Source organism: Stegostoma tigrinum, chromosome 12 (genome assembly GCF_030684315.1).
Source record: "Stegostoma tigrinum isolate sSteTig4 chromosome 12, sSteTig4.hap1, whole genome shotgun sequence".
Lineage (NCBI taxonomy): Eukaryota > Metazoa > Chordata > Chondrichthyes > Orectolobiformes > Stegostomatidae > Stegostoma > Stegostoma tigrinum.
In genome coordinates, this window is record NC_081365.1 from 62,784,536 (window position 1) to 62,798,515 (window position 13,980).

At 42.4% G+C, this 13,980-nt stretch overlaps 1 long non-coding RNA gene across 2 annotated transcripts in view; it reads left to right on the top strand.

Moving 5' to 3' along the window:
• LOC125457314 (uncharacterized) overlaps positions 1-13,980 on the top strand; it is a 201,428-nt gene that overhangs the window by 70,000 nt on the left and 117,448 nt on the right. The window contains exon 3 of one of the 2 annotated variants that reach the window (XR_007248596.2): positions 4,938-5,641. The exons of the other annotated variant lie outside the window; for it this stretch is intronic. This is a non-coding gene — a long non-coding RNA (uncharacterized LOC125457314). Of the gene's footprint in view, positions 1-4,937; positions 5,642-13,980 lie in introns of those variants that run through there. 2 annotated transcript variants of the gene reach the window in all.

The window sequence follows — 13,980 nt, forward strand, 5'->3', positions numbered from 1 at the left end:
ACAAAACAACCGCTTCAGGAAATGGTTTCTCTAATATTTCTCCGTAATAAATTCTCATCGAAGTACACCATCCTCAAATGGCTACTGGAGTAGCAACTGTTCACCACTGAGGAGGAGGAGAAAGACGTGGAGGAAGCATAACATGATAAAAAGAACTTAAGACTGGCAGGAATAACCAGGCTGTACCTGAAAATGATGAAATAAATGCTTCTGGTTCAATACTCTTCATCTGATGAATGTAACTTGCATGGTAAGGGGGAGGTTTGGGTCAAACTAGGATAGGGTTCTGTTTTGAGGATATAGGCAGCTAAAGGCAGAACTTCAACCTGAGTACTGGGGAAGTGGGAGCTGTACTTTTGGGGTGCCCATTACCCGAACTGTGCAGGACTCAATATTCTGACAAGTGATTCAGCTAGAGTGGTAGAGAGAATTTTAAACTGAATGCCCAGGGAGGCAAGCAATGGAGTGTTTGATAAATTAATGAGAGAGAACAAGACAAGAGAGCACAGTATTAATAAGGGAATTGTTCTCCTCATGCTCTGGATAGATAAATGGATAAATCCTGACAAATCTTACACAAATTGCAGAATGAATTGCAACTTTTCTTCATCAATAAAATGTTTTATCTTCAACAGGGAGCCAGTGTCACAGAAGCTCAAACATCTGAAAGTTCTAATGGAATTGCTTCTGGCTACTTCCTGTGAGGCCTGTGAGGCAGGTCATTTTCATCATGTGGATAGCCCAGCTGTGTAGTATTTATGATGGAAATATGCAGAGTGGGCAGGCTGTGACATTGAGCATCCCTGAGGCAAACACAATGCATGTTCTGCCAACAACTGCACTCTTAGAATTGCTCCCAGCAGAATACACGTTCGGCTGAACAGAGGATCTCAAATGGCATTATTTCAAGGGTCTAGCATCCAAATTTTTTGCGAGGTGTTTTTGAATTACTTCTGCTCAGTGGCAGAGCTTGTTCTTGGAGGATTTTGGATGACTTGGTACGTTTTAAAAAGAAGTGCTCTGTCATGGCCTGACATGAGAAAGCTCCCTTAAGCTATGGTGACTTTTGTTGCAGTCCCTCTTGCTGCAATGTGACAGTCATAGGGAGTGTAGGCACCAGAGGGTGCAAGCTGTGGACTGAGGAAGGTGGACCCTCAAATAAATGCTCTAATCACTAAAACAGGGATCATTTTACCTGTTTCAATTTCAGCAAGGGCTAATACCTAGGGAGGGATAAGATTGAGACAGGAGTTGATCGCTGAATAATGCCCTCCTTTCCAAAAGGAACTGCAGCATAGCAATTGGATAAATTTGGTCGAATCAGTGGCTATGAAATGCTTTGCTCCCCCAATAATTTTTGCATCAGTGAATTTTTCCAAGAGACATTGCCAATATTTCACATCAATGTAATATTTCACATCCAACATACCACATTTCACTCCATGTTGTTGTATTAGGGAGATGACAGAGACCCTGTGTGCCAGTAGAAGAGGCTTCCTGGTGTTTTCTTCTTACAGTTGAAAAGCAGGAGCCCCAAGCTCATGACTTTACCAGGATAGCTGGGTTCCCAGTTGCGCAGAGTGCCAGTGGACAAGCACATGCCAATGTGTCATCAAATATTGATGGGAACATGTATCAAAATCAGATAAAACAACCACTCTGTGAATACACAGTTGGTGTGTTACCACATACAGAGAAAATTATTAATTGATTCCCACTCTCTTACAGTCATGATGCCTTGATCCTGCGGCAGTCTGATATACCCACCACCCTTGATGAACCGGAGGCTGGCCTTTAGGTGACAAGGGTTACATCCTCACGACATCCCCTCTTCACCAAGTCGATACAAAATACTTTGCCTTTAATGAAAGTCACTCAACTACAAGAAAGACAGTGGAGCAAATGGCCAGTGTACTGAAGCTTCCTCCATGGGCCACTCAGAGCAGTCCTCTGATACTCAGCAATGTGTGCCTACAAAACTGTAGTGGTCTCCAACAGTCTCCAATCTAAAGAGCTTGCATGATTCTTTGAACAGTGCATCCACAATCATGTTTTGAGGAGTACTGAGATGTTGAGAGGCTTCTGCTAATGCCGAAATGTAAACTGATTAGTATGACTCCAATATGACCCTTCTTTGGAACACATTCAAATGGCTAACTCTGTTTCTCTCTCCACAGATGCTGCCACGTTTGTTTAGCTTTCACCAGCACTTGCTGTTTTTATTTGAGATTTCCAGCAATTGTAATACTTTGGTTTTATTCATAATGTGGACGTGCTGGTGTTAGACTGGGGTGGACAAACTTCCCTGGCAAAGCTTGAAAGCTTTGTGATTTCAAATAAACCTAGTGGACTATAACCTGATGACATGTGATTTCTGACTTTGCTTTTATTTAGCAATGTTTTCAGCTCTGGGCTCCACACTGAAACCTTTTTAACTGAAGGTATAGCACCAAGATCGGGTACTGCCGCCTTGATAGCACTGGATGTAGGCAAATGACAAATCACATTCCCTGGATCCAATAATGGGCCTAATCCCATTTGTTGCCCTCCGGTTCTTGTAAAGGGTTTGAAGTGACAAAGGTAATGGATTTTATGAACAGTGACTTCCCACTTAATCTCGACCTGATTTATAGAATGTTCCTGCGGCCATATACAATGGTTCAGGGCAAGATTTCCAACACCTGTTGTGGTGACAGTCCCTTCTTAAAGAGCTGTAGGGTCACCTTCTACACCATCCTAAAATTAAAGGATCTCATCAATGTTCATTATCACTGAATCAAAGCACTGGAACACCCTTCCTAAGAGCATGGTAGAAGGACCTTCACAATGTGGTCTGCAATGGCTCAGTAAGATGTCTCACTATTACCACCTTGAGGGCATTTAGGAACTTTGTCTCAGAAACTATGTCATAATGAGGATCTGGAGCCTGAGTATGCCAAGTTCCAGAGCAATGTCCTCTCTTGCTTTCATTTATATATGGTCATGATCAACAAACTACATGAGTGTCTCCTTACCTGAATGGAGATCTGATCTTAATTCAGGGAAGGACAATAAAAAATACTCAGCCTGTCAATAAAATACTCAGCCTGTAGATGAATATGAGAAAAATTCTTCTTCAAACACCACTGCAAACAATATAGAGTAATTTATATTATGCTTGTGAGACCACAGAACCCAGCTCTCTCCAACATATCTACAGTCAATAGCCTAAATATTATAAAACATTGGTCATAAAATTTTTGCATGTGAGGTATAAATGCAAGATCTTTTCTGTAGCAATGATTACTTGTGTGAATAGAAATTCTTTCTGCATCTTCATTATCCTTCTGATACTAAATCTATTTCCATGTTACTGATTCAGCAAATGTCACTACTTCTCTATTTCTTTCAAAATGCAGAATGAATCTGATGGATTTTTCTTTAACCTTCTTTGCTGCATGGAACACAGCACAAATATCTTTTTTAAATCTCTCATATATGTATCTGCTTGCTCCTGGTATAATCCTGGATTAGGTTTACTATGACACCAATTAGCTTTCTATCATTTAGTTTCTAAAACTACATAGGACTTCAATTTGACCTCTCTGATGAAGGGTCTAGGCCCAAAGCATCAGCTTTTGTGCTCCTAAGATGCTGCTTGGCCTGCTGTGTTCATCCAGCTTCACACTTTGCTATAGGACTTCAATTGCAGCCTATGTCTTACACACACTTGTTATTGCTTTTGTATTCTGTACATATAATTAAATAATTAAAATTATTTTAATTATTTATTTTAAAATAATAATTAAAACTGAAACTCCACTTGTAATTCTTCTTTTAATAATTTGAGTATCTTTCTTTCCAGTCTCCACCGTTCAAAACCTATTTGACTTTTCTTTTTATTTCCCATCACAATATCTTGAGACAGGTGACATCTACTTAGCTTGAAGTACTTTTAGTCCATGCCTGTCTTGTCCCTAACTTATATTTTTGATGATTCCTCATATAGATCCCTACATAAATGCCACTCTACTTTTGTGCCAACGGAAATAGCAGGACATCATGTTCATTGTATTCATCTCTTGGGCATGCAATAAATGTTGCATAATGCATGCTCCTATTTGCCTACAAACCATTAACTACTTAGGAAGAATAATCGTGTTGTTCATTTAGTGCCAGGCAAATATTACTTTCATGCCATCCATGACAACAGAAATTGATAATTTTGTGGAATTTTGTTCATTGCATTATTTCTGAGAGAAGCTGCTATTTTGGATTCCATAAAAACTCTTAAGGTATGACATTGAGTAACTCAGCCTTCACAGAAACTGGGCACGAAATGAGTCTGGTCTACCCAGCCGTTAGGGCTGGTGTTAGGCATGGAGCAAATTTAATGTCCTGCTGCCAGAGCCAAATGGCTGTCCCATTACCACACATCAGATGGTGCCACATTGAGCATCCAGAGGCCCAGCCAATGGAAGTGTGGCTCCATGTGATGGGTGGCAGCAGCCAACTGTGAGAAGAAATGGACACGGTTAGCACATTAAGGCACATTTATTTTTAAGAGGCAGCTCTGAATCCTTCCACTCCTTCTGTCATCACAGACGAAGCACTCCACTTTTTTTTTGAGATCGCTTCCTTTTCACTATATGACATCATGGCAGAAACTTCACTCATTTGCGCTTGAATTTTCACAAGGCTGCAATCATGGGCAATGACACTGCTAGGTGGAGCAACAGGTGCACATGTGCAGAAACAGCCCATCACAATTCTGCATCCCTGCCAAGTCACTGAGCAGCAGCTGCCTGCCTTAAGGATGGAGCTGTCCATATCTTCACAGGATGAAATAAAACTCCAGAGCAACCGTAAGAGTGAGGCCATTGCAGTTAGGAATGTGTTCCTGTCTGTCATATTGGAAGTGCACTTTGGAATAATAAAAGTTTAATTTTTTCTCTCAGGTATCTTACTTACGCAGACCTAGTAAGAACTGCCGATGCTGGAGCGCCTACGCTCGGTTCAGGGCAAACGACAACACCTCCCAGTCACGAACCACTTCTACTCCCACTCCCACTGCTTGGATGACATGTCCATCCTGGGCCTCCTCCTGTGCCACAATGATGCCACCTGAAGGCTTCAGGAACAGCACTTCATATTCTGCCTTGGAATCCTACAGACTAATGGTCTCAATGTGGTGTTTACAAGCTTCAAAATCTCCCCACCCCCGACCAAGACCAGCTTATCTCATCCCCGCCTCCTTGGCCTGTCCATCTTCCCTCCCGCCTACCCGCCCCTCCCTCTTCACTGACCAACCCCCATCCCAACTCCCTACCTACACTCACCTGATTTCTGAAGAAGGGTACAGACCTGAAACAAAAGCAAGGTTGCTGGAAAAGCTCAGCAGGACTGGCAGCATCTGTGAAAGAGAAAACAGAGTTAACATTTTGGGTCTGGTGACCCTTCCTCAGAACTGATGGTGGCTGGGAACACATCAGTCTATATGCATAAAATAGGGAAGTGGGTGGGGCAGGGAGTAAGGTATGGATAGAGCCCAAAGAGAGAGAAAGGCAGTTGGACAGACAAAGGAGTTGCCAACGATCAGGCTGGGAAGGTGAGTAGTTGTCAATGGGGAGTGTTAGTGACTAACAACATGGGGGGCACGTACTGGCAGGCTATGTGATAACAAGGCTTGGTTTGTGGGTTGGGGGGCTGGGACATGGAAGAGTTTAGGCCCTAAAATTATTGAAATCAATATAGAGTTGGGAGGGCTGTAGGGTCCCCAAGTGGAAAATGAGGTGTTGTTCCACCAGCTTGCATTGGGCTTCACTGAAACTCTGCAGCAAGCTAGAGACAGAGATGTTGGCCAGAGAGCAGGATGGTGCATTGAAGTGGCAGGCAACAGGTAGTTCAGAGTCTTTTTTGCGAGCAGAACATAGACGTTCTGGAAAGCGGTCGCCAAGTTTATGCTTCATTTCCCCAATGTAGAGAAGACCACTTTTAAAGCAGCAAATGCAGTAGACTAGATTCTGCGGAGTGCAGGTGAGGTGTTGCTTCATCTGGAAGGTATGTTTGGGTCCTAGGATGCTGGGGAGGGAGGAGGTAAATGGGCAGGTGTTGCACCTTCACTGGTTGCAGGGGAATGTGCCGTAGGGTTGTGAGGAAATGTTGAAGGAAGTGTGGATCAGGGTGTCCCTGAAGGAACGGTCCCTGCGGAAGGCAGACAAGAGAGGAGAGGAGAATATGTGTCTGGTGGTGGCATCTTGCTGGAGGTGGCGGAAATGGTGTCTGACGATCTTCTGGATGCAGATGCTGGTGGGATGGTAGGTGAGGATAAGGGGAACCCTATCGCTGTTGCAGGAGGGAAGAGAAGAGATGAGGGCAGAAGTGTGGGAGATGGGTCGGACCTGGTTGAGGGCCCTGTTGACAACGGAGCTGGGAAATCCTCGTTTGAGGAAGAAGATGGATATTTCGGAGACTCCCTTGTCAAAGTTGGCCTCATCTGAACATATGCAACAGAGACAGAGGAATTGAGAGAATGGGATGGAGTCTTTACAGGAAGTGGGATATGAGGATGTATAGCCCAGGTAGCTGTGGGTGTCAGTGGATTTGTGAAGGATATTAGTGGTCAGTCTATCCCCAGAAATGGAAACAGAAATGCCGAGGAAGTGAAAGGAAGAGACCTGAAACATCAGCTCCCCTTCACCCTTAATGCTGCCTGGCCTACTGTGTTCACCCAGTTCCACACCTTGTTATCTCTTACTTATGCAGAGAGTAAGTGTATTGTACTGAGAATCAATGAATGCTGTCTAATTCTATATTAAAACGGAATTCTTGTATTTATTCTTTGTCTTATACACCCTGTTTTTATATACTTTTGTACATAATGTTTATTGACTGATTATTGAGTGATGTTTGTTGACGGTTTGCATTAGGGTGACATGCAGATTTTATAAATAATGAAGAAACCTGATCCTAAAGTGATGATTTCAGAATCGGGCAACTGCACCAGAAAGTGCTTTTTAGAAGGTCAGGGAGCAAATGTGTCATATGTCAGGCCTCCAAAACTACATTGATTTCAGGAACCGCTTGATTATTATTTCAAGAGCATTTTTATTTTCTGTCTAGGAAAGACTGCTTTCTCCTTTATTTGTTTTCTTCTGCTGGAGGTTAACATTTCTCACAGTTGTGCTAGTTCTCTGGCACCAACATTCCTGGAGGAAGCCACTATAACATATTTTAGGGCAATGGGAAAGTGAGCCAGACATGATGTATACTTGTGGCATAGACATGCCAATCGACTGTGGAGTCACTGTAAGGGTGAGATGCTGTTGTTCGGAGCATATTCTGTTTGTGATGTGAATGTGTTGGCACGAATATGTCATATTGATTTTTACAGCCTCCAGCTGTGCACCGTTGAAACAAATTTGAAAATCTCACATTCTCTATGAATAGATGCTGGAACAGCTGATGGTGAGGGGACATCCAGTACTGTTAAGGGAAGCAGTCCCTGATGGGATTCTGTATTCCCAGTCAACATGTGGCTCTGCATGTGGTGCATATCTGAGCACCAATGGATCACAATAACTAGCATAACACTAAGCTGTGAGTTAACAGGACTGTGTCCATGGCCAAATGCAGCAAGGAGACATGAGTTGTTTAGGTCTTATGAGTCCACTGCCACCTCAATTTCTGATGGATTTTAATTGCACAGATTAAGCACGGCTTTGAGCACGAGTTGGGGTGGTGGGAAAGGGAGCGGATGTGAGGGATGGTGATCGTGATGGGGAAAAGATTGCATAACTTTTGTTGTATAGTCCCACAGTTGTAATGCACATACCAGATACCACTTATGCCAGCAGTAAGTATCAGTAGGGTTTCTCATACCAGCTGGAAAGACCCCGTCAGCACTAGAACTACCACAGAGTGCAATGAGCTCCCCATTTCAATATGATCTAGTCAGAGAGAGAGAGAGAGCCATAGAGAGAGACAGAGTTTTGATGTCACTCATGCATGAGCAGAAACATATTGACGCACGCGATATTTCTATCACTGGAGACCTACATCACTAAATTGTGCGTGTGCAGAAGACTTTTGATAGCCATCTCACATGGTGGTCTTTGTTGAAAATGCACACTCTTTGCAAGGGGGCCCTTCATATAAATGGTTCCAAGCGCCCACTTACAGGCCTGTGTCAGTATTGAAATGAACTCAATATGTCAGCTTTGGGCACTGGATGCACCAACCACCCTCGCTCCACTACCCCTGTTCATGTTTATCTGCAGGCCACGCTTTCTCAAGGTGCAAAACTTGCATCAACCATGAATTGATCCGTCTACTTGCTCCTCAGCAAAACATCAGAGAGAAATTTATTCAGTCAGTTGTGTTGGGAATTCAGGGTTTTTGCATTATTTGGTTCGAAACAGGGACAATTATCAAAATCTCCACAATTTGGATCATACTTGCATCAATTGTAGCCACCAGCCATTTTCGAAGCGTTAGCATTTAGTACTGCGCTACATCCAACTTAATCCACATTGGAGTGGTTATGATTAGGTCATGATATTATGAGTTGATCAGTACAAACATTCTCAATCTTTGCCTACAATGTAACTATAGAACAAAATGTTGCAGTTTGGAGTGTCCTACTGTACTGAAAGCTGTCCAGTAGGAAGAATTAGTTCTTTTGTCAAGTGATTCTAGATTAAACTCCAGATAATGTGCCAGATGGCAGGGATAGAAATCTGTTGGACCATATGCTGCTCAACAGGAAATCACACAGCTTCTTGTTGGACGTTGTCACAGCAGCAGGCACAGACTCTTGGTAGCAAGAATGTGCTTCACACAGAAGATAATGGAAGCAATGAGAAATGTACTGATATGTACGCGGTGAAAACAACATGATGTGAAATGCAGGAGAAATACAGACTTGAAGAAGAAAGCTGCTGACTTAGCCCTCCCATTTTGGCTGAAAATAAAGAAGGAATGTGAGTTCCTGCTGAGCTCAGATAATCTGGAAATGACAGAATTAACATTACAAAAATGTTTTAACATCAGTAGGCTTAAAATCAGTAAAATAGCTGTCCAGAAAAATTAAAGCACCTGACAGAAAGAGGTGTAGATCAGAGGAAAGTGTCAGATACAAGGGGTGACGCAGTGGCTAACGCTGTGTTCTCACGGCACCAAGGATCCAAGTTCAATTCCAGTGTTGGGTGACTGACTGTGTGATATTATCACATTCTCCCTGCATCTGTGTGGGTTTCCTCTGGAAGATCTGGTGTCCTCCCACAGACCGAAGATGTGCAGGTTAAGTGGGTTGGCCGTGCTAAATTGACCATAGTCTTCAGGGATTTTTAGATAAGGTGGATTAACCATGGGAAATGCAGGCTGACAGGGATAGAGTAGGGGGTCTTCAGAGAGACGGTGTGGACTTGTTGGGCCAAATAGCCTATTTCCATACCATAGGGATTCTATGAATAAACAAGTATGACAGTGATTAAATCAGCTTAACAGTCCCTATTTGTTGCTAGACATATGGAATATTGATAAGAATATGCTTCAAGTTTATATTGTTCCTGGACTTCATGTCCATCATTTCCAACAGGTCAGTCAAATCAGGGTTTCATCCAGCATATGAAAGTTGTTGCTTTTAAGTCATTGCATTTTCCATGTCACTTCTTTAGCCCATTGGAAAGAATTCATATGACCTAGTTGACAATTTTTAACTTGACATCAAAATGTTATCTTGGCACAGCAGCTGGGGAAGGCTGATTAGATTAGACTCCCTACAGTGTGGAAACAGGCCCTTCGGCCCAGCAAATCCACACCGCCCCTTAGAGCAACCCACCCAGACCCATCCCCCTATAACCCGCACACCCCCGAACACCTGAATTTAGCGCGGTTGATCCACCTGGCTTGCACATCTTTGGACAGTGGGAGGAAACTGGAGCACCCGGAGGAAACCCACGTAGACATGGGGAGAATGTGCAAACTCCACACAGACAGTTGCCTGAGGCTGGAATCGAACACACGGTCCCTGGTGCTGTGAGGCTGCAGTGCTAACCACTGAGCCACCGTGCTGCCCCATGATGTTGGAATGTAAAACGCACTTAGGTGTTATGTGGAAAGTTGCTACTTTCTTTCAGATTGGTATTTTGAAAAATATTTTGCATTTTAAATTCCTTGCGGATATTCAATTCTTTATGATTTATTGGTTGGAGGATGAAGAAACTGAATAGACAAGGAGGAACAGCTGGCAATCTGGGAAACCAGGCTGATAAGACAGCACAGCCAAATATTTAGATCTACCATAGATACCAACCACCTAAGGAAAACTCTTCAATATATTCATCAAGTTATGTGTTTGTCGGCCTCTACGCACCTTGCCATATTTTGAGGCTTCCTTGATCAGTCGCTCATTCCCAAACCCTGTGAATGGTAACAATGGGTAGGCCTTTTAGAACTGAATCAGGGATACATTTGTTCACCCAGAGAGTCGGTGAACCTGTGGAATTCTCTGTCACAGAAAGCTGTTGAAGGCAATATTTTGAATGTTTTCAACAAGAAGTTGCACAAAGTTGTTCGGGCTAAAGGAATCAAAGGGTACAGGAGTGCGGTGGGGGAGGTTGGGGGGTGATTGGTGAAAAGCAGGAACAGAATTCTGTGTTAGGTAATCCATAACCGTATTAAATAATGAAACAGGATTGAAGGGTCAAATAGTCAAACTTCTGCTCTGGTTCTCTCTGTTTCTGTATAAATCCTCTCTGATGGTATCACAAAGGATGGCTTTTCTTAAAACTTCTGAGCGTTTTCACATGGCAATACTGCTGTGTTAGCATTCGTGTTTCCCTGAGACCAAATCCAAATCCTCAACAGCCACAGTACCCTTCTAATCATTCACTCATTTACCATTTCTAAAACGTTGTCTTTGGCTTCCCAAAGATTTATGCATCACCCAAGGTCACATTCTCAACAGTTCTGTTTGAATTACCCAAAGGAGACAATTTGTGACTGCTGGCATACAGAAGTAGTATGCCGACAAGATCAACATTCAGGCTTTGCTGCTAAAAGGCAGAAAACACTCACATTGCACAAGTAACAAACAATGCCACTGTCCAACAAAAGAGAGTTTAACCGTTTCCCCTGATAGCCAATATCATTATCATTGCTGACTGCTACAATCAACATTCTGGCATGTTACCATTAACCAGAAACTGAACTGGACCAGACATATAAATACTAAGAGAGCTGATCAGATGCTAGGATTTCTACAGTAACTAAAACAACTTTTGACTCATCACTGCCTGCCCACCAACTTACAAGCCACAAGCCAGGAGTGTGATGGAAAACTCCCAACTTACCTGGATTGTTGGGGCGCAGCTCCAAAAACACTCAGCACTATCCATGACAAAAACACTACCTTTGAACAGCAGTGCATGCACCGTTTTGAATTTTAACTCTCCCACCACTAGCTTACAATGGTAGCAGCATATACGATGTGGATGCTGCATTGCAGCAACTCACCCAGATTCCACTAACAACACCTTCCAAACTCCCAATCTCTACTGTCGAGAGGGGCAAGAGTAGGAGATGAATAATTTCCCCGCAAAGCTATACACTGACCTGAATTGGAATTATATCCTTCACTGTAATTGGGTTAAAACCTTGGAAATTCCTTCCTCACAGGACACTGAATATCTACAGCCCGTGGACAGCAAGATGAAGAAGGTGGCTCACCTCCATCTTTTCCAGAGTAATTATGGATGGGTAACAAATCACAGAATTGTTTCTGCACAGATGGAGGCCATTTGGCCCATTGTATTTGTACAGGTTCTATTACCCAGTGCCAACCTACTACCTTTTCCTCATATCCCACACACCATCTCTTTCCAAATGCCAGCCTAGCCAGTAATTCCCACATCCTATGAATGATTGTTTTTATAGAAAAGAACCAGGTTGTTGATTGCAAATTATAGGGATCAAGATGAAGTAAGTTGGTTTCTAATCACATTTCCAATTGCGGAATAATGAGACCCTGGCTCCTTGTTCTCATTTCATACCACATCACTTACTACTTGATTTTGTAAAAATAAGAAATTCAATGCATTCTATATTTCCACTTTTTCCTCTCCTTTGTTCATCTCAAAAAACAAAAGCAATTTCTGATCTTTCACATTTATCATGATGTTGCGCACAATGTCTCTGTACATCCTCCAACGACTCTATTTCCTACAGTATGAGCTAAGTGAGGTATCAAGATTTACTATTCTCTGTCTTCCTGTCTCTCTTCCTCATGGAACTAAATGGAATCTATTTCCTACAAAGTGATCATGAAGAAATGGCAAAAATGAAGTTTACAAACAATAATGCACAGCAAGTTTCCAAAGGGATAACAAAAAAAATAACAAAATGTGGAGCTGGACAAACACAGCAGGCCAAGCAGCATCTTAAGAGCACAAAAGCTGACGTTTCTGACCTAGTCCATTCATCAGAGAGGGTCTAGATGAAGGGTCTAGGCCCGAAACGTCAGCTTTTGTGCTCCTAAGATGCTGCTTGGCCTGCTATGTTCATCCAGCTCCACATTTTGTTATCTGGGATTCTCCAGCATCTGCAGTTCCCATCATCTCTGATAACAAAAAAAGAAGTTGGCATAATCACTTCCGCAAAAGACCAGACCATATGCTTGCTGTTAACCTATCATAGACCTGATATATATAAACCTAAAATTGCTAAACCACATAGTCAGGTTTAATGCTGAATTACAATGCTCTACTGCAATGCAAGAGATTCAGTTAAGGTTGACAATGTTTTCTGCCAATAGAAAATCCTGTATTCAAACAGAAATCATTTGTAATGATTGTAAATCATTGTTTTATACCCCGGAGGTAGACCACTTGACCTACAAAATGACTTTTCTCCCCACTCAACACTGTTAGTTAGTAAAGTGCAGAACGTAGTGACATTGTGAAAAGAGTACTCGTAAATCAATTTACAAGTAGCAACATTGGGCTGAATTTTAATGTGCTGGATCGTATGGGTTTGGTTGTGAGCAGGAATGTCAAAACAATAAACAACAGGGCAACGGTTAGATGCTCCCTTGTTGGAGATGGTCATTGCCTGGCACTTTTGTTGAGTGAATGCTACTTGCCACGTTTCAGCCCAAACCTGGATATCATCCAGTTCTTGCTGCAGTTGCGTAAGGACTGCTTCAGTATCTCAGGAGTTATAAATGGTGCACAAAGATAGGCAAAGATAGCATCGGTCTTTGTGTGTACAGAGCTTTATTTACAATGCTGTTAAAATGTCTGCATGTTCACACTGCCAGCTTCTCCTGCTGCTGGCTTTCAAATGAACTGTTCAACTGAGATTTTTCAGTCCTTCAAGTGGACAGGAAAGATTTCCATATTTTAAGAACAAGAAAGATATCCCCAGCATCCTGTCCACTGTTCATCCCTTAATGAAGATTAAAAAAAAACAGATTACCTGACTAATTTTGAGGGAACTTCCTGCAAAAAATTGCCTGCTGCATTGCATATGTTACAATGAGGAGTACTTCATGGATTGTAAAGGCCTTTGGCTCATTTTGATAGCTGTATAATTTGCCACGTAAATGCAAACCTCTTCTTTTTCTGTTTTCTGAAAGACCAAGGAAACAGAATGTCTGCCTAGAAACACTGACATGGGTACAGCCTGCTGTGTAATGATTTTCTCTCCTGAAACATGTGATCCTTGTCAGTTTAAAAGCCTCCAAAGTTTACAAAAAGATTTATATGCACGCGCACATTCACACACACACAAGCTTGACTGGAGAGAACTGAGATGCCATCTACAATAAATTGGTGTTTAAATCCCTGTCATTAAGGGGTCAATCCCAAATTCGAATGCCGACTTGCACTGCAGCTTAAGTTTACCTCCATTTCAGATTACAAATTCCTAATGCTTTGTAAATTCAATTTTAGAGCAAAACTCCTTGGGAGAGCTCATGAAGCAGTAAATATCAATACAAAT